A 19,183-nucleotide genomic window follows, 5' to 3' on the forward strand; every position below is an offset into this window, starting at 1 on the left:
ATAATGGCTTATCCGAGCCGATTATTTTTGGGTAAGCAGCTTGCTGAGCCGAGTTTGTTGCAATGTCGGCTTATCCGAGTCGATTGATGCTGCATAAGTGGCTTACCGAGCCAAGTTTGTTGCAATGTCGACTTATCCAAGCCGATTATTGCTGTGTAAGCGGCTTGCCGAGCCGAGTTTGTTGCAATATCGGCTTATTCGAGCTGATTGCTGCTACGTAACTGGCTTACCGAACTAATTTTGTTGCAATGTTGGCTTATTTGAGCCAATTGTTGCTACGTAAGCGGCTTGCTGAGTTGAGTTTGTTGCAGCGTCAGCTTATCCGAGTCGATTGTTGCAAGGTAGGCTTGCCGAGTCAACTTTGTTGTAGTGTCAGCTTATCCGGGCCAATTGTTGCAAGGTAAGCGGCTTGCTGAGCTGAGTTTGTAGCGTTGTCGTCTCCTCCGAGCAGCTCTCGGGGAGGCATTTTGTGCCGAGTAGCTCTTTGAGGGGCTTTTTCATGCCAAGTAGCTCTTCGAGAGTCATTTTTGTGCTGAGCGGTTCTTTGAGGGGCTTTTTGTGCCGAGCAGATCTTCGAGAGAAATTTTGTGCCGAGTAGCTCTTCAAGAAGCATTTCGTGCCAAGTAGCTCTTTTAGAGACATTTTGTGCCGAGCAGCTCCTTGAGGTGCTTTTCATGCCGAGCAGCTCTTTGAGAGGCATTTTTGTGCCGAGCAGCTCTTCGAGAGGCTTTTCGTGCCAAGCAGCTCTTCGAAAGGCATTTCGTGCCGAGCAGCTTTTTGAGAGGCATTTTGTGCCGAGCAGCTTTTTGAGGGGCTTTTCATGCCAAGCAGCTTTGTGCCGAGCAGCTCCTTGAACAATTTTTTCTTTGGCCTCATGAGTTATTCTCATCATTTGGGCTGTCTTTGGGCCTCATGAGTGTTGCTCATCAGTTGGGTTAGTTTTTCCTTTGCCTCATGAGCCGTGCTCATCTTTTGGACTGTCTTTAGGTCTCATGAGCGTTGCTTATCAGTTGGGCCGATTTTTCCTTTGCTTCATGAGCTGTGCTCTTCATTTGGGCTATCTTCAGGTCTCATGAGCATTGCTCATTAGTTGCTCCGGTTTTTCCTCTACCTCATGAGTTGTGCTCATCATTTGGGCTGTCTTCGGGCCTCATGAGTGTTGCTCATTAGTTGGGCTGATTTTTCCTTTGCCTCATGAGTTGTGCTCATCATTTGGGCCGCCTTCAGGCCTCATAAGCATTGCTCATCGGTTGGGCCGATTTTTCCTTTGCCTCATGAGCTGTGCTAATCATTTGGGCTATCTTCAGGTCTCATGAGTATTGCTCATCAGTTGGGCCGGTTTTTCCTTTGTCTCATGAGCTGTGCTCATTATTTGGGCTATAAATGTGTATTAGTAAGTGCCTGTTATGAGTCCTGTTTGTTTTGGGGTTACGTGCTTGTTTGGAATGCGTGCTTACTCGAGATACGTACTTTTCTTGGGGTACGCAACTGCTTCAAGAATTGTATTTGCATGCGTCTGTTCGATATCCGTACTTGACTTGATATGCATCTTCCTTAGGCTACGTGCTTGCGAGGGACTTGCATATCTTTCCCTGAGATTTGAACCTTTTAGTGAATCCCGCCTTCTCGTGATGTGTGCTTTTTGGAGATTTAGGCTGGCTTGGTTCTATAAAAGGCGTTCACTTGTTCACTCCTTCCTTGTCTCCACCGACAAGTTTCCTTTGTGTCTGCTAGGTAAACCCCCCCCCCCCCCCCCCATCCTCCTTTCTTTTTGTCTGCTCTCATTGTCTTTGCTTGTTTTTCCTTGGCATTGTGTGGTGTTCATTTTGGCTTTTTTTCTTCTTCTTATTTAGCACATGCTCTTCGCATGTTCTTGAAAATTCTTAGTGTTCTTCAAGTTTTCTTTGACTGTTCTTGGTGTTCTTCACGTTTTCTTTGAATGTTCCTAATAAACTATTGAAAGTAGGCTCCATTGATTCAAACTTTTGAAAAGAACAAGTTGTTTTTCTTTTTGACTTCTTAAAGTCTAACTCCCCATGAGATCTTATGAGGTTCAGTCTGCGCCTCTGACCAGCATAAGTGGTGCTAGGTCATACCTTTCTAATGGGGACTTGCATGACTTGCATCGCTTATTCGCCATCCCTAATAGCATCCAACTTAGGCTGCCCACCAGTAAGTCTGTTCAAGAGCCTAGCTCCAACGAAATTTGCCTATACACCGATTATCTTGACCTAGGTCTTAGGCTGCCTTTTTTCCCTTTCTTTTATGATATATTTCGCTTTTGCAACGTAGCTCCTTCTCAGCTAGCCCCCAACTTATACTTGACATTGGTATGCTTTGTCATGCTCCTTATCCAAGGAGGTCACTGGCCCACAGTGGCTTTATTCCAAAGCTGCTTTCAGATGAGAAAGAACTATATTGAAAAAGATTTGTACTACTTCAATTGTCTCTTTGATTTTAAGGTGTTTACCCTTGGCAACTTGTCCATTTATGATTGGAAGTTCCGATTCTTTTTTGCATCTTGAGAGCTTAATCATAATGGGCCCTACGTCTGGTCAACCCCTCTTGGTGGTGTTCTTCCCCCTATTATTCACTTATTGTGCACACACTTAGGCATTTTTTTTTTCATCTAACTCTACCCTCCATTTTAGCCCAGATACGCCACTTGGTTCCCACTCTGTCCCTCTTAGAGGAAGCCATTCTTCAGGAGCTCCAAACTAAAGCCCGACAGGGGATTGTCCCCCACAGCGAACTGCTCAAGGAGCGAGTCCTTGTGCAGTGTCGACTCGGTCACGTCTCACCCGGTCTTTTCTTCTCATGAGCTTTTACATATGTACACTTGCTCTATCTGGTCTTTTACCCTACTCTTTATTTTTAGGTATGGATTTTAATCACTACGAGGTCATGCTTGCTCAAAAGAAAATACAAAGGGCAAGCAAGAAGAAGAAAAGGAGCTTACAAGGTGAGTCTTTTCAAGCGGAAGATGTTCCCCCAATTGATGACGAGCAACTTCCAACTCAATTGCCTCCAGTATCTACTGCTTCCAGGGGACCTGCCTTACATGATGCTACACTTTCTGGTCTTGCCCTTCGATGTGCGGTACATTTTGAGGATGCCTTGGAGCTTAAGATGACTCTTCCTGAGAATCTGTCCGCCAACATTTGGCATACTTCTTACCAGGTTGCATTGTTGACTTTTCTTAGAAGTCTATTTTTGTTCACCGTTTATGCTTACGTTGATGTTATTCTCAACTAGCAGCTATGTCTCTGTCCATGGAGGAAAAAGTGGCTGAGATGTAGCGGGTCTCTACAAAGGCAAAGAAGAAATAAGTTGCCATGCAAAATGAGTTGTATGAAGCTCGAGCCACAGCTGCTCTTCGAGAGAAGGCTCTTCAAGAGGAAATCACTAGGATCCAGAGTGAAGAGGTCCCTGCTGCTGCGAGTGCTGCAATATCGGACTATTGCAAGTACGACCAGTTTATCTTCGATACCTCTCAGTCGTATCAAGAAGGCTTTCAAAGATATCGGGAGCAAGTCAGGACACTGCATCCTAATCTTTCCTTGACCGGCGTCTACTCACTTGGTTATGGTAACAAGAGTCCTTAGTTGGGAGAAGAGATTGAGGAGAAGGGTGGAGAAGGTAGCGAAGCTGGTGACTAGAGAAATCAGCTTGAAGTTTTATTGTTTTCTATCTTTTTATAATTTTGATTTCAAAGCTTTTGTAATTTGCTTTTGAAGCATAGAATTTAATGAATTGCAATTTATGAATAGTACTTCTTTAACATATTAGAGTTCCATGTGTTTTTGATTTCCTTCCCTTCTAAGTCCTTCAATGTGTATGCGCCCGGCTTGATTTTTGATGCTATTTGATATGGTCTTTCCCAGTTGGGCTTTAGCTTGCTTGGCCCCGATTCTGCAGGGTTGTTTCTCACTTTTCTTAGGACTAAATCTCATAAGTTGAACATTCGTGTCTTTACCCGAGCGTTATAATACTCGACCACCTTATGTTGATATGCTGCGATTCTGACCTGCACCTAATCTTGTCTTTCTTCTAAAAGATCTAACTTTGCTCTCAATTCTTTGTTATTTTTCTCTTCATTAAAATGTTGCATTCGTCAAGAAGAGATTCCTATTTCTACGAGGATGACTGCTTCTGCTCCAAAGGTGAGCATAAATGGAATTTCCCCTGTAGCTATCCGCCAGGTTATATGGTAGGCCTATATAATTGATGGGAGCTCTTCGACCCATTTTCCATGTGAGGACTCGAGGCGTGTCCTTAGATTGTGCAAGATTGTTCTGTTCATATTTTCTACTTGTTCGTTACTTTGCGGGTGCACAACAGATGCAAATAGAAGCTTTATGCATAGGTAAAAGCAAAAGTTTTTGAAGCGGTCGTTATCAAATTGCCTCCTATGATCTGTCACTATGGCCCAAGGGATGCCGAACCTGTAAACTACCAAAGTCCATACAAACTTGGTGATGTTGCACTCAGTTATATGGGCCAGAGCTTCTACTTCTACCCACTTAGTGAAGTAATTGATAACCACCAGTAGGAACTTTTGTTGTCCAACTGCTTGAGGCAATGGTCCTAGAATGTCAAGTCCTCATTGGACAAAGGGACAAGGACTTGTCAGGGGAGATAGCATACTGGCTGGCAGGTGTGGTATGCTAGCGCACCTTTGGCATATATCGCACCGCTTTACCAGTTCGATTGCTTCCTTCCTCATGGTGGGCCAATAAAACCCTTGCCGTAGAGCCTTGTGAGGCAAGGCTCTACTGGCCAAGTGGTTCCTATATAGCCTTTCATGAATCTCCCTCAACACATATTCTCCTTCCTTTGTGTCTAAGCACAAAAAATAAGGTAGCGTCAAAGATCGCCTATACAACTCTTGGTTTATGAGCATGTACCTGGCTACCTTCTTACTTTAATGGATTGTTTCTTGTTATCTGGTAAGGACTCGTGCCGAAGGTACTGTATCAAGACAGTCCTCTAGTCTTCTTCGTTTTCTCCTATCACCGCCACCTTGATGCTGATCTCCTCATAAGACGACTTTCCAAATAAATAGCATTCTCCTAATCTGGTTTTGAGGCTGAGGCCAATCTTGCCAGTGCATTAGCCTTTGTATTTTTAGCTCGCAGTGTGTGTTCTATGTTGAACTAGGTAAATGTGCGGATATATTCCTGTGCCTTTGCCAGATATTTTTTCATCTTCTAGTCCCTAGCTTCAAATTCTCCCTTTATCAGGTTAACCACAAGTTGATAATTGCTCGAGACTCAAAGTCGGGCCACCTCGAGCGATTCTGATAAGCGCAACCCTGCCAACAAGGCTTTGTATTCAACATTGTTGTTGGTTGTCGTGAACTCCAACCACAATGCATACAAGATTTCTGAACCATCTAGAGTCGTAAGGATTAATCCTGCTCCTCCTCCGACTTCGTTGGACGACCCATCCACATGCAAGACCCAAACATCTGGCCCCTCTGATTTTTCATAGGCTTGTTCTACCATGAAATTAGCTAGCACCTGAGCTTTGATTGCAGATCTTGGCTTGTAATGTATGTCGAACTCCCCCAGCTTGACCGACCACCTCACCATTCTCCCAGAAGTCTCCGGCCGTTGAAGGGTCCGTCTCAGTGGTAGGTTGGTCAACACAATTACCTTGTGCGCCTAAAAGTAAGGTCTCAACTTTTGGGCTACACAAATGATGGCAAAGGCTGCCTTCTCCGCTGTTGTATAGTTGATCTCTACCCCACTTAGTACTTTGCTCGTGTAATTGATAGGCATGTGTTGCCTTCCTATTAGCTTTATTGTAATCCCAAGAGGGGGGTGAATTGGTATTTTAAAAATTCCCCCTAGGTCAATTAACCAGCAACAGTATTTCACAACCCTAGGGTCAATCTAGTGCAGATATAAAATAAATCAATATATATGTGCTGAGATTAAATTACACAAGACCATATGTGGAGTACAGGTCAAGTACAAGTAAAGGTCCTCTTCGGTTTGCGCCTTTGTTAATAGGGGTGGTGAACCAAGGTTTTGCTTAAGTTGTTTGAAAGCTTTACCTTGTTCCTCTCCCCATTCGAATCCTCTCGTCTACCGCAATGCTTTAAAAAAAGGTAGGTTTTTATCTCCCAAACAAGAAACAAATTTTCTAGGTGAAGCAATCCTCTCGGTCAGGACCTGAGCCTCCTTTTTCGTTTGGAGGTTTTCATTTCCATCAACGCTCGTATTTTGTCGGGGTTAGCCTCTATCCACTTTTGAGTCACCATGAACCCTAGAAACTTTCCTATAGAAACACCAAATACACATTTAGCAGGATTTAACCTCATTTTGTACCTATACAGCAACTTGAATGCCCCTTTTAAATCCCTGCAGTGCTCCTCCGCCTTTAAACTTTTCACAAGAATGTCATCAACCTATGCCTCCATGGTTTTCCCTAGCAAATCTTTAAATATTTTGTTCACCGGCCTCTTGTATGTTGCTTCTGCATTTTTTAATCCAAAAGGAATCACCCTGTAGTAGTAGTAGAGCCCGTAGAGCCCCCTTTTGGTGATGAATGACGTCTTCTCCTCATCTCCAAGGTGCATATAGATTTGGTTGTACCTTGTGTATGCATCCATGAAACTTTGGAGCTTGTGTCCGGACGTGGAGTCCACCAGCTGGTCAATCCGTGGAAGGGGGAAGCTATCCTTGGGGCACGCCTTGTTCAAGTTTGTGAAGTCGATGCAAGTTCGTCACTTTTCGTTTGGCTTTTTCACTAAGACCACGTTGCTGAGCCACTCTGGCTAGTTGACTTCCTTGACAAAATTAACCTTCAAAAGTTTTGTTACTTCCTCGTCGATTACTCTGACCTGCTCCAAAGCGAAACTCTTTTTTTTTTTTTTTTTTTTGTTTCACAGGCCTATGGTTTGGGTCCACCTGTAATCTGTGCTCCATGATTGTGGGGTCAATCCCTGGCATATCATCAGCTAACTAGACAAAGATGTCTGTATACTCGCTTAGTAGTCGGTTGCTTTTAAGACCTCTAGTAAACAACTTCCAATCTGGATGCACTTCTTTTAGTCACCCTTTATTGGGATGCTCATGAGATCTTCATTTAATGTGCTGATCTGTGGATATCCCCCCTACCTCCAGATCATCGATGGCCAGGGTCTCCCGTGCCTCAAGTATTACCTTTCAAGGCTATTACATAACAGTTGTGAGTCGCTGTCTGGTGCCCTTTGACCATCCCGACCTCGTTGGGATAGGGAATTTCACCTTTAGGTGGTAGGTGGAAGTTATGGCTCTAGTCGAATTGAGCGTTGGGCCGCCCAATATGATGTTGTAAACTAATGGGCGATCTACCACCAGGAAGTCTATCATCAACGTGACCTACTGCGGAGATATCCCCATGGTCACAGGAAGCGTTATCATGCGCACTGGATGGACTACATCACCTCCGAACCCCACTAACGGTCTGAAGGTTGGTTTCAGCCACTTTCTCTCCCAATCTTCATCTTCTGTAGAATCGACTAGAAGATGATATCAACTAAACTTCCATTATCTATCAATACCCTCCTTATTTTGTAATTGGCCACCAGTAGTGACACCACCAAGGCATCATCATGAGGCTACTGTACACCCTCTTCATCTTCTTTGGTGAAGGTGATAGCATTCTCTTGCCTTTGTTTTTTGAAATTTGGCTCCTTGCCTTCTGTAAAAAGTACCTGTTTTGCGTACCTTTTTCGGGCGCCTCCACTAGTTGGTCCACCGAAGATTACAACAATCTCCCTAACAACCTGTTCCCCCTTTTGTTCTACTTTGGTTATTTTATACTCATGAGCTTCCATTCAGCGGCCCCTTTTTTCACAAATCCTGATAAATATCCCCTCTTTATCAGAGCCTCAATTTCATTCTTGAGGTGAATGCATTCCTCCGTGTCATACCCATGGTCTTTGTGGAACTGACAAAATTTTGACATGTTACACTTATGTGAAGGTGCACGCATAGGCTCAGGCCATGAGACATGCTCCTTTTCTTTGATGTGCATTAACACGTTGGTTCGAGGGGCTTTTAAAGGAGCATAGGATTGGAACTTACTTGTATGTACCCCCTGGAATTGTTCTGCAACTTGCTACTCTCTTGCCTTTTTCCTGTTATGGAGACTTCACCTATATCCCTCGAACTCTTTCTTTTCAAATCGGCCCGATCTCTTCTTGTGTCCATCACCTCCTTCAGGTTGATATATTTTTATGCCCGTGCCATTAGTTCCCCCATGTTGGCTGGATGCCTTTTTCCTAGGGAGTACAAGAAGTCACCAGGATGGAGAGGCGTGGTTAGGGCCACTAGCACTACACCATGATCCAATTTGCGAATCTCTAGGGTTGCAACAACAAAACAGTGTATGAGTTTTTTCAACATCTCCTTTTCTCCTTAGACCAGGTTCATCAAATGAGCTGAAGTCTTTGCTATCATGCGACTACTGATGAAGTGCTCAGTAAATTGCTGCTCCATTTAGAAAAAGGAACTGCTAGATCTGGGCTTCAGGGTCCGATACCATGCCCTAGCATTCGCTTTAGGAGTGGCCGCAAATGCACAACACATTATGGCATCTGGTGCACCTTGCAACTGCATTAGCACCTTAAAGGTATCCATGTGGTCAACTGGATTGGATGAACCGTCATACCTTTCAAAGCTAAGCATTTTGAACTTGCTGGACAATGGGACATCCATTACTTCTCTGGTGAAGGGTGGGTCTGAAGACTTTAGTGAGGTCTCCCCACAAGAGGGGTTGGTGCGAACCTCCTTCATCATTTTTTCTAGTTGGTCAATCTTCTTGATCATCTCCTCCAGTTCGTTTGATCGTTGTTCATTGATCCCCACGCTATTTGCGTCTTCCACCTTCTTTGCAGGGTTGGTCTTTTCATCGCTCTCCTTCGGGTTTGCAATTTTTTAGTGCGATTCAGGATCTACTTGTTGATGGTAGGGAACTAGTTCTCTATGACCCTTTTGTTGCAAGATCATGTTGAACATGTTCTCTATTTTCTTCTAGGAAGCTGTCATGTCTTCCATTCTCCTCTCGAAGGCAAGGAATTCTCCTTTGTCACACTAGAATGGTCACCGGCTGTGCAGTGAATGGATTGGGGTGATTGATCACCTGCCATCGGATCTAAATTTGAATTGTTGGACGTGGTCATGATTCAAAGATTGATGATCGGAAACAGGAAGAAAACCTCTCAAAAGCATTTCCATAAACAGCGCCAACTGTTATAGAATGAAAACATCGAATAACAGTCGAGGAACTTTCCGATCACGATCACCTGAAAAAGGATGAAGTAAGAGTGACTTGGAGGACCCGGGGTGTACTCCCGGGGATCACTTCAATGCCTAAGTAAAGGATTTGCTAGAGAAAATATAAGCAACAGTAAAATAGGTTGGAATGAGACGCCTTATTTCTTTGCAGTGCCCTCTTTTATATTGGTGAGGTTTGACCCTTATGTTAGAATTGGTGTATTCCCAAGAGAGAGAGGGGGGGGGGTGAATTGGAATTTTAAACTTTTTTCCTAGGTTGAACTAGATGTTAGCTGAATATTACAACATAGGGCCTTTCTATGCAGTTCCAAATACGCTGATAATTATAATATGCAGAAATTTAAATCAAGCGCATCATTCACATAATAACATACACGTGCGGTAAACATTAAGTGCGGAAATATGAACAAACACACGATATGTTATCGGGGTTCGACCAACTGTGCCTACGTCCCCACCTCTAGCTCGTGAGTTCAAGGATTCCACTAATAGCTCACTTAAGGGTGGAGCGGCACCGTTTACAACCAGGTCAATTACCACAGGGCTGACCTCAACCTTAACCAGGTCAATTAGTGGGGCTAATCTCAACCTACACGCCTTAACAGGATGGCGCACCTAGCTTTCCTAACCGGGTCTAAGCTAATCTGGGACTATTCCAGGGCTAGTCTCCCTTTTTAGGCTCGTGCTTGGAATACAACAGTTTTGCTCAATAAATGAAACGGTACAGTGATTATGTTTTCAAGCAAAGCAGATATGTACCCAATTACGCGCAATTACATACACCACAATATGATTTAATATGTAAGCTTAGTGTGGTCTAATGTTTCAGCTCTCAAATATATTTTTTATCAGTGTAATGCATATGTGAAAGTGTCAACGGACAATCTTTGTATCTCAAGATATTCAATCAATAAGCTCACACAAAGATATCAAGTCTCAAATATTTTAATCAGCAAGATGTCTCAAGCATGTAAATATCAAGTAATGTATATGCTTGGTTTGCAAAAGATGTTTTATCTTTGTATCAGCAAATAATGTGTAAGTCAATGAATATTGCAACTAAGATTTTTATCTCATAAACAAATATCTCTTCAAATATATTTTTCAATATAAAGCACACTAGATATTTGAAAATGATTTTAAAAGGATTTTGCAAACAAAAATAAATACAATCTTCTCAAGATGTTGCAATGAAGGTGCAATCTTAGAAGATCTAACAAAGTCTCCTTAGGAAATACTTATTAACAAAGTCCCCTAAGAATCCTTAAGGTTTTACTCAATAAAAATAATATCAATCAAGTAGAGCAGGGAGAGCAAACCTATAGAACAACCACACTTAAATAACACTTACAAAAGTATTTGAGAAGTAAGATTTGGTAAGAATAAGTGTTGGAGGCTCAAAGATGAGTATTATGAGTTTTGAGATTTTCATAGAATTTCTCCATAATCAAATATGCTAATCTCTTACTAATAATCTCAAATGAAAGGGTATATATAGACACCCCATGAAATATGACCGTTGGGGTTGAGAATTATTAGGAAAATTTTAAATCATTTTTAAATGATTAACCTTGTTTAAAAAATTAATCACGGTAAAAAAATTCAGGGCAACCCGAGAGGTCCGGTTGACCAGAAAACTTTTCGGTCGACCGAAGTTCATATGATTCGGTCGATCGGACCAAATTTGAACTGCCTAGGTTAGTCGACCGGATTTTTAAATTCGAAGCCTTTTTGCATGGTTCGGTTGATCGGGACTGAAATGAACTTACTTTCGATCGACCGTATGAGGTGATTTTTCGTATGTTCGAGGTTTGGTCGACTAGGCTGATTTAAACTAGGCCTTTTAGTCGACCAGACCATTGGGACAACTCCCGAGGACCCTCAGTCGACCAAGTTGGTGCAATACAAAAACGTCTCGGTCGACCAGAAAGTCAAATTGTTGACTTCATGAAGGTTCGGTCGATCGGGGCCAAATGAACTATACAGTTCGGTCGACCAAGCTGTAGCCAACAGGTTGACCCAGACTTAGTTCGGTCGACCAGGGCCAAAATGAACTTCCTAGGTCGGTAAACCGAAAGTGCATATTTTGTGCATTTTGATCCTTTTTCATCCAACAATCACCCTATTTTAAATAATCAAACATGTTTATGCATGACTGAGTGTCCTAGGGTCCGTTTTAGGTTCTTTTTGAAGACACCAAAAAAATCCGGTGTTGGTCGACTGAAGGTCGACCGAAGGGAAATCCCTAAGGTTTTTCTAAGGTCATTTTCATTTCGAGCTTGCACATTACATCGTGCAGGTGATGCATGCAATTATTACAATCAAAACCTTATTTACTATTATAGACCCTTTAAATGATAATGAAATAGAGTACAACATGTATTGAGTCTTCCAACTTTAAGCTTTCACGTGCCATCAATATATCTGCTAATATAAACCTACACATGATCTATATATCCATTAAATACATGAATATTTGTCATTATCAAAACCGGGAAATGACCAATGGGGTCAATACCTTAGGATATTTGCCATTTATGAGCGTGTTATGGTGCTTGACGTGAATCCCTCTGGTTATGATAATACTAGCATGAATCACTTGGTTATTATAGGGTTGGCGTCAATCGCTCTGGTTGAGCAATTGACTTAGGTGGTGACTTAAGAATGTCGTATTAAGTGTCCTAAGTATCTCTACACACTATTAGTCCCAAACCGTGTAGAGATACTTAGGACACTTAGTGCCACTCAAATAGAGAACTCAGGTCCTTCAACCAAATGTTTTACCAGAGGAGGTCTTTGAGGACCGTACAACCTTTCTGATGTGCAGGATCCTCCTTAGAGGCAAGCACAGAGCATACTTGGTGTCATGTTATGATCATCAAAGGAATCCATTACAGTTTCGTTAAACCAAAGGTTTGCCTTGCCCCAGCACCGTGACTCGGCAGGTTATGAGTATCAACTGTAAAGATATCCCTGATAATATCATCAAGATATTATAAGCTCATAGAAGTGGGAGATAAAAGCCCTTTGGACAAATAGTCTTTTGGGGAAGAGAGAACTTAGAAGGCCATGGATAAACAAGAATACAAAGAGGAAATTTTATTTTATTTTTTCTTTTGAAGTTCTGGTTCTAGTCTGCTCTGCCTTACAAAAGGGAAGGTAGTCCCTTATATAGAGGTTTGAGACCCAAAAGCTTACACATTAAGCAAACATTGAGAGTGACATAAAGAAAACATGATAAATACATAAAGTAGACGACGACATAGAGGTAAAGTGGTTGAAAACTTTAGCGACTACTGACGACTGACATAATTTAAAGGTGACAGCACATGGGCAGCTGCATTTGTGTGGGAGTGACCCACCACCTTTAATTATGCAACAACTTTTGACTCTAAGGCCAACAACTCTGGACTTACATGCGAACTTATTACATACGCAAACATTTTTGGCCCACCGTTGTGGACTTTGGTGACAATAATACAGCATGTGGGGCTAGATGCGATGTGATGGAGAGAGGTTGAGGTTGATGTAATCCTCATCCGTGATTTCTCCATGGATCGGATGGTAGTAAGTCTTTTGCTTCCAAAGATAGTTTTCATTAGTATCCATAGGATCCTGATCAGGGTGGTCTTTGTCAGGAGGCTTAGGAGCAAAAATCTCATATGGAATGGCTTTGACAAGTTCAGAGCAGAACTTCAGATCGTTCATTTCACAGAGATGATTCAACAGTGAAGGCTTGTAGCTGGGCCACGTGCTGGGAAAGTTGTACAGCGTATCCCATTCGTAAACTTGATTTTGGGACCATAAGAGGTTTCTATTTGAATTGTAGAAATACGGCCTATGCAGAATGAATATATTGTGTACTGCGGCTGCTTCAGCTGGGTCCATCTTCCAAATATTGTGATTACCCATGAGGGTAGTCAATTTCTTTCTCCAAGTGAACAGGGGATCAAACAGTTGGAGGAAAGTCCAAAACAGGGACTTCTGGTTGGCTGGATCATCAAGATGAGTATATGTCTTCTGGAGTGGGAGGAATACAGCATGTACCTGCAAAACAGAGATATACCATAGATACCATAATACATGAGTATTAAAGGATAATGACTTGATGATGTAAGGATTGAGGAAAGGGTAAGATGGGAAGGTCAGATGATGATCTATCAGACTACCATAGTAGCTGTAGAAGGTTTTTGCATAGGATTTGATTTTGGATGGATCATTGGTCTCAGGAAGCATTTCTGGAGGGAAATGTATCTGGGTAGAGGCACCAAGATAGAGGATATTTGGAGGTGAAAAGGAGGATGAAGCCATGAGGATTAGTGGAATGGCTCGGTGTCTGGATATGAGAAAGGAAGTTTTTTGAGGGCGAGAACATATCAGCAAGGATATTGTGATCGCCTTTTATATGCTTTACGGAGAAGTCATATCTGAAAAGCCAGTCTTTCAGTTTGAGAATCTGTGGATCAGGAAGAATCTTGTTTCAGAATTCAAGCATCTTTGGGAAAGATGAGTTGTCCATTTCAACTGTGAAGTGCTTTTATCTGACATAAAAGTCAAATTTCTGAATTCCATTCTTAATTGCAATAATTTCTTTGAATACAGTGTGATAGTGCTTTTGAGATTCTTTGAATTCTCCACTGGCGTGTCCACAATAGGATCTTTTGTTATCCTTTTCTTCAAGCAGTAGGACAACCCAATAATGATCACTGGCGTCTGACTGGAGGATAAGATTTCTTGTGGATGGAATAGTCAGAAGCGGTGGATCCTTTGCAGCTTTCTTGAGGGTTTTGACAGTCTATGTATGGTCAGGGCCTCATGGGGGTGGCTTCCTTTTCAACAGCTGTGATAGAGCGCTGGTGAACTGACTTGCATGCGGGATAAAGTCTCTGAAGTAATTAATGATGCCAAGAAACTGTTGTATTTCTTTGACAAAGAGATTATTATCAGGAAATTACAATAATTGCTCAGCAAGATGAGGACCTGGGCAGATGGTTCCATGGGATATTTTCATTCCCAAAAAATTAATTTCATGTTGTCCAATCATGCTTTTCTTTTCTGACAGCATTATCTCATACTGTGATGCTACCTGGTGGAAATGATCAAGAAGGTGATGATGATATGCAAGACTCTTTGAGAATAATAAAATATCATCAATATAGATCTAGGTACTGTGCAGGATAGGATTGAAAATCCTAGTCATTGCCTTTTGAAACAGTGATGGCGCAATCTTTAAGCCGAAGGGCAAAACAGTCCATTGGAATTATTCATTTGGAATACAGAAAGCTGTCTTGAAATGGTCATCTGGATGAATGCCAAGTTGCCAAAAAGCTCCTTTCAGATCAAACTTTGAGAATATTTCTGCCTCAGCAAGATGGATGAATTGTGTCTTGGCTTTTTGAATAGGGAATTTATCATCCCTGATGAACACATTCAATGACTTGTAATCAATAACCAATCTTTTCTTTCCTCTAATTTTTTCTGATCTTTTTTCAACATAAAATGTTTGACATGCCCAAGAGGAATTGGTTGGTTCAATGAGACCTTACTTTAATAAGGAATAACATTCTTCTCTGGCAAGCTTAAGGTATGATGGAGACATTTCCAGATGGGAGGCCTTGGTTGGGCTAACATTTTCATTGAGCTTGAAAGGAATGTGAATGAAAAATTTTGGGTTTTTACAGAGTGGATGATCATGGATGAACTGGTCATGACTTTCTGCTCACAACTTGAGGAGTTTATTTTGAATGGGCTGAAAATTTGGAGGAGAGTAGGAAAAAGAATAGATTTTGTTTGTCTGGGTAAAAGGCTTGAATTATCTTTTGTACTTAATTCCAATGGGAAGAATCCTCAGGGATTTTGAAAGACAATAAACATCCTATCCTAATAAAACATCTTTCTGAGGGAGTGGACTGCTAGTGACATGAGTCCAAATGATGCAATTAGGAAGGAGTTTAATCCCAATTTTCCTTTTGGAAATCAAAGTAGTAGTAAAATTTGATCATTTGCAGCTCTAAAGAATTGAGTATGGGAAGACCAACAATCTGATGGTAGAACTTTTGGATTAACCATGGTCTTATGGGATCCCGTATCAATGTATGCAACAACAGGTATGGGTTTACCATATTTTTCAGGGAGGAGCTGAATTTGAACATGATGACTTATCTGAGAATCTTCAGAACAGAGAATAGGTTAGACCTGGAATGTTTCTTCTGAATGGTAGTCATCTTCTTAATCAGATTTATCTGAATCAGTAAGGACGAGAATAGTCTCTTCAGTCATCTCTTCTTGTTCTGAAAGAACAAATTCAGCATCTGCATCGAGTTCTTCATTTTGTAGCTGCTGGGCCAATTTTGCAGATTTTGTCCTGTTCATTGGACATTGTTTTGCATAGTGGTCTTTCTTCTTGCAAATGAAACAGCGAGGAGATTTGTCATGTCCTCGTCGAAACTTCTTCTTGAAGAATTTGAACTTTTTTCTCTTTTTGGGATCTTTTCTGAAACGCTTGTCAGAACCATAGTCTTTGAAACATTTCTTCTTTTTAGGACTACAGATGCAATCGTTTTCTTTGCATTTGATCTGCAAATAAGACTTCTTGCATTGTTTTGTAAACTTATGATTCTGCTTCAACATCTTTGAAAACAATTGGTGGGTATCACATAATTTTTCAAGAGCAGAGAGTGCTAGCTGATGAATTTCTCCTATTGAGACGTCTTTGAGTGGGCGTGAGAGAGATGCAATCTTTCTCAGTAAATTTAGCTGGATATCTTCTGGTAAAAAATTAATATAAACTTGTCTGAGATTGTCATCATTGAATCCACCAAGAAGATAATAACTCCTGGACATCCTTTGATAGTGAAAATCAAGATCTTTTCTTTTCAAGGAGCAGCATTTCATTTCAAAATACTCTTGTTTAACTTCATTAGCATGAGTATCTGGGTCTCCAATAAATTCTCGATAAAGTGTACCCAAAGCATAGGAGGGAGTCTGGGATTTAATGAATGTCACTTGTTTGTATTCACCAAGACTTTGAAACTAGTCTTTTTATGTTCTAGTAATTTTGGATGTGAATTCAATGAGAACTGTTTCTAAAGTATTCCCAGGCTTGGAAAGTTGAAGGTCAATCCCTGCGCACCAAATTCACCAATTCGATCTCTCCATTTAATTGGAGGTAATCCATCGAAAAAGAACCAAGAACCATTGGTTGAATGATGAGGAACCATATGATGAGTAGTTGAAGTAGCCTCAGAAGGTTCTTCCACAATGGGGACTGTGGTGTCAGTCTCTTTATGAAATTCTTGTCTTCTGGATGATTCGGGATCAGTTGGAGATGCCATCATCATATTGGTGAGATCAGTAATTTCTTGATCTGAGGAGGACACAGTCTCAGTGGAATCATCACTGTTATCATCAGTGGGTATTTCAGGGACAAAGTCAGCAAGGAAAGATGGAGATTGATCAGGCGGTGAAAATGGGCTTTTGAGTTTATGATCCACAGGCTCAGAGGGCTAGGGTTTTACCGGGATTGGAGATCTTGGAAAAATGGATGTTGATGGAATAAGAGAATGTCTCTTAAAGATCTCAGTAGTAGATTTGAAGTGTTTGGAATAATCTGGTTGTTGGTAGGATGGAGTTGGTGGTGACTGAGGGATCAAAGAGTAAGGTGGAGAATATGGAAAAACTTTAGGGATATAGGTGGCTGAGGGATTTGGACGATGATCTCGTTCTATCTAAGATAATTGATCTTTGAGCCTTTTGATTTCTGCTTCTTTATCATTAAACATGGATTCAAAATATCTTGCAGAAATAAATTGTCTAAGCTCAGCATCAATTCTTCTCTTGAGATCAGCATACAAAGCTTCGATTCTAGAATCAAGGTGACCGAATCGTTGGTCTATTTGAGTGCCATGATGTATGAGTTTATCAACCTTGTGATCGATGGCAGTCAAAGCTGTATTCTGGGATCTGACATTCTAAGTTTGCCAATTTAGAACTTGTTCAGCCTGTGAGGGAAGTTTTTTGGAACCGTCTGGTTGGACTTCAGAGGGTTGGATGAAAGGTCTGGTATGAAGGTTGGAGTCTGTATATGATCTTGGTTCCAAGGGAGGAAACTATTTGTCATATGGAGAGGCCATGAAATAGGGAATAGGTTGTGAATGGGGGAGTTTAGGTACTGGATTTTGGTACGGTTCTGGATCAAGTTCTTCTGGAGAAAGAAGTCCTTCTCGAAGGATCTCAAGGGCTCTGTCATAGATCCATAAGGGCTTAGGTTTAGGATCTAGACGCCGGATTCCTATCCATGGGCTGCTTGGGTCATCAGGCTTTCTGTGAGGAGAAAAAGGTTTACAGAATGACTTGGTTTCTTTCTGGTGTGATTAGTGGCAAGTGCAATCTGGATCACACATTGAAGGATCAACATCCCAAATGAAATGTCCTTCAATTTTATCAGTGTAGATGGGGGATTCGTCTGCTTCAACGTGGCTTACAGGAATGTCATCTTCAAAAGTTACAGGTTTTATCATCAAGGATTGAAACACCGGAGGAGTGCTGGATGAAGCTGTATCTTTTGAGTTGAACATCGTCTTTACCGTTCCATCTGGAAGTCTTTGAAACTTGGGATCTGAGAGATGGATAGGTGAAGATTGTTGATGAAGTTGCTCATAACTGGAAATCCACTCCAGAGGAATGAATTGCTTTAATTCTTCTCTGGGAATTTGCCATGGAATTTGGAGAATAGTGGGAACATCATCTTCTCTTTCAGCAGTGATCAGGATTGTGTCTTCAGATTGTCCCGGAAGGGGAAGATTAATAGCATGATCTTGAAGTCTGTAAATGAGCTGATGGTGAAGGGTAGCCATATAGGCTGAAGAAACTTGCGGCGGAGCACTAGTAATCTGAAGTTGAACTTTGATGCAGTTCCTTAGGTTTTTGTCTCACAGAGGGATATTGAAGTTGGGAAAAAAGGTGAGACAAACGCTACCAGCTTGAAGAGTGGTAAGCGAAGTGTCAATTGCTGCATGCTCATACTAAGTGTAGGTAGTATTGAGAAGAGTAATCCTGGCTGTGATAGGAAGTCCTTTTCGGCCATGAAGGGTAAAAAGCAGTCTGACAACACCAAAATGAAGATGAGTATAGCCTTCTGTGATCCATTGATTGATCAGATCTTGGTCAAGCTCAAGATCAACATATTGTTCTTTGAAAGAGGCTGGTATAAGACACTTATCAAGGGCTGTAGTCTGGACGAACTCCTTGACTTGAGGTCTGTTATGAGATATAAGAAGAGTACGGACCTGGTTGGCTAGAGATCTTTTTCTTCTAAAAATATTGTAGGGATTTACAAGTAAAAGGGAGGTTTCCTGGATCTGAGCAGAGTCAGGAATATAGGAGTATTCTACTAGGATGGTGATTTTGGAAGAAGTAGTTCTTTTTATGGAAGGAGGAAGAGAAATGGAAGAAGAAAGTTTGGTAGGGGTGATTTCTGTACTTTGAGAGTGAGAATCCATGGGTGGAGTTTCCCCTTTAAACTATTTGTTCTTCGTTCTTCTAAAAATCACTTCTATGATCTTAACTCTCCTGGACTCCAGGAAAGGGCATGGCTCTGATACCACACGAGAGTCGAGAGCCCCAAGACCTACCAAAAAAAAGCAACCAATTTAGGACCACATCTCCAACATAGGCCTTCCCATCTGGGAATGTCTCCATCAGACCTTAAGCTTGCCAGAGAAGAATGTTATTCCTTATTAAAGTAAGGTCTCATTGAACCAACCAATTCCTCTTGGGTATGTCAAGCATTTTATGTTGAAAAAAGATCAGAGAAAATTAGAGAAAAGAAAAGATTGGTTATTGAACAAGCCATTGAATGTGTTCATCAGGGATGATAAATTCCCTATTCCAAA

The sequence above is a fragment of the Malania oleifera genome, chromosome 8 (genome assembly GCF_029873635.1).
Source record: "Malania oleifera isolate guangnan ecotype guangnan chromosome 8, ASM2987363v1, whole genome shotgun sequence".
In the NCBI taxonomy this organism is placed as follows: Eukaryota; Viridiplantae; Streptophyta; class Magnoliopsida; order Santalales; family Ximeniaceae; genus Malania; species Malania oleifera.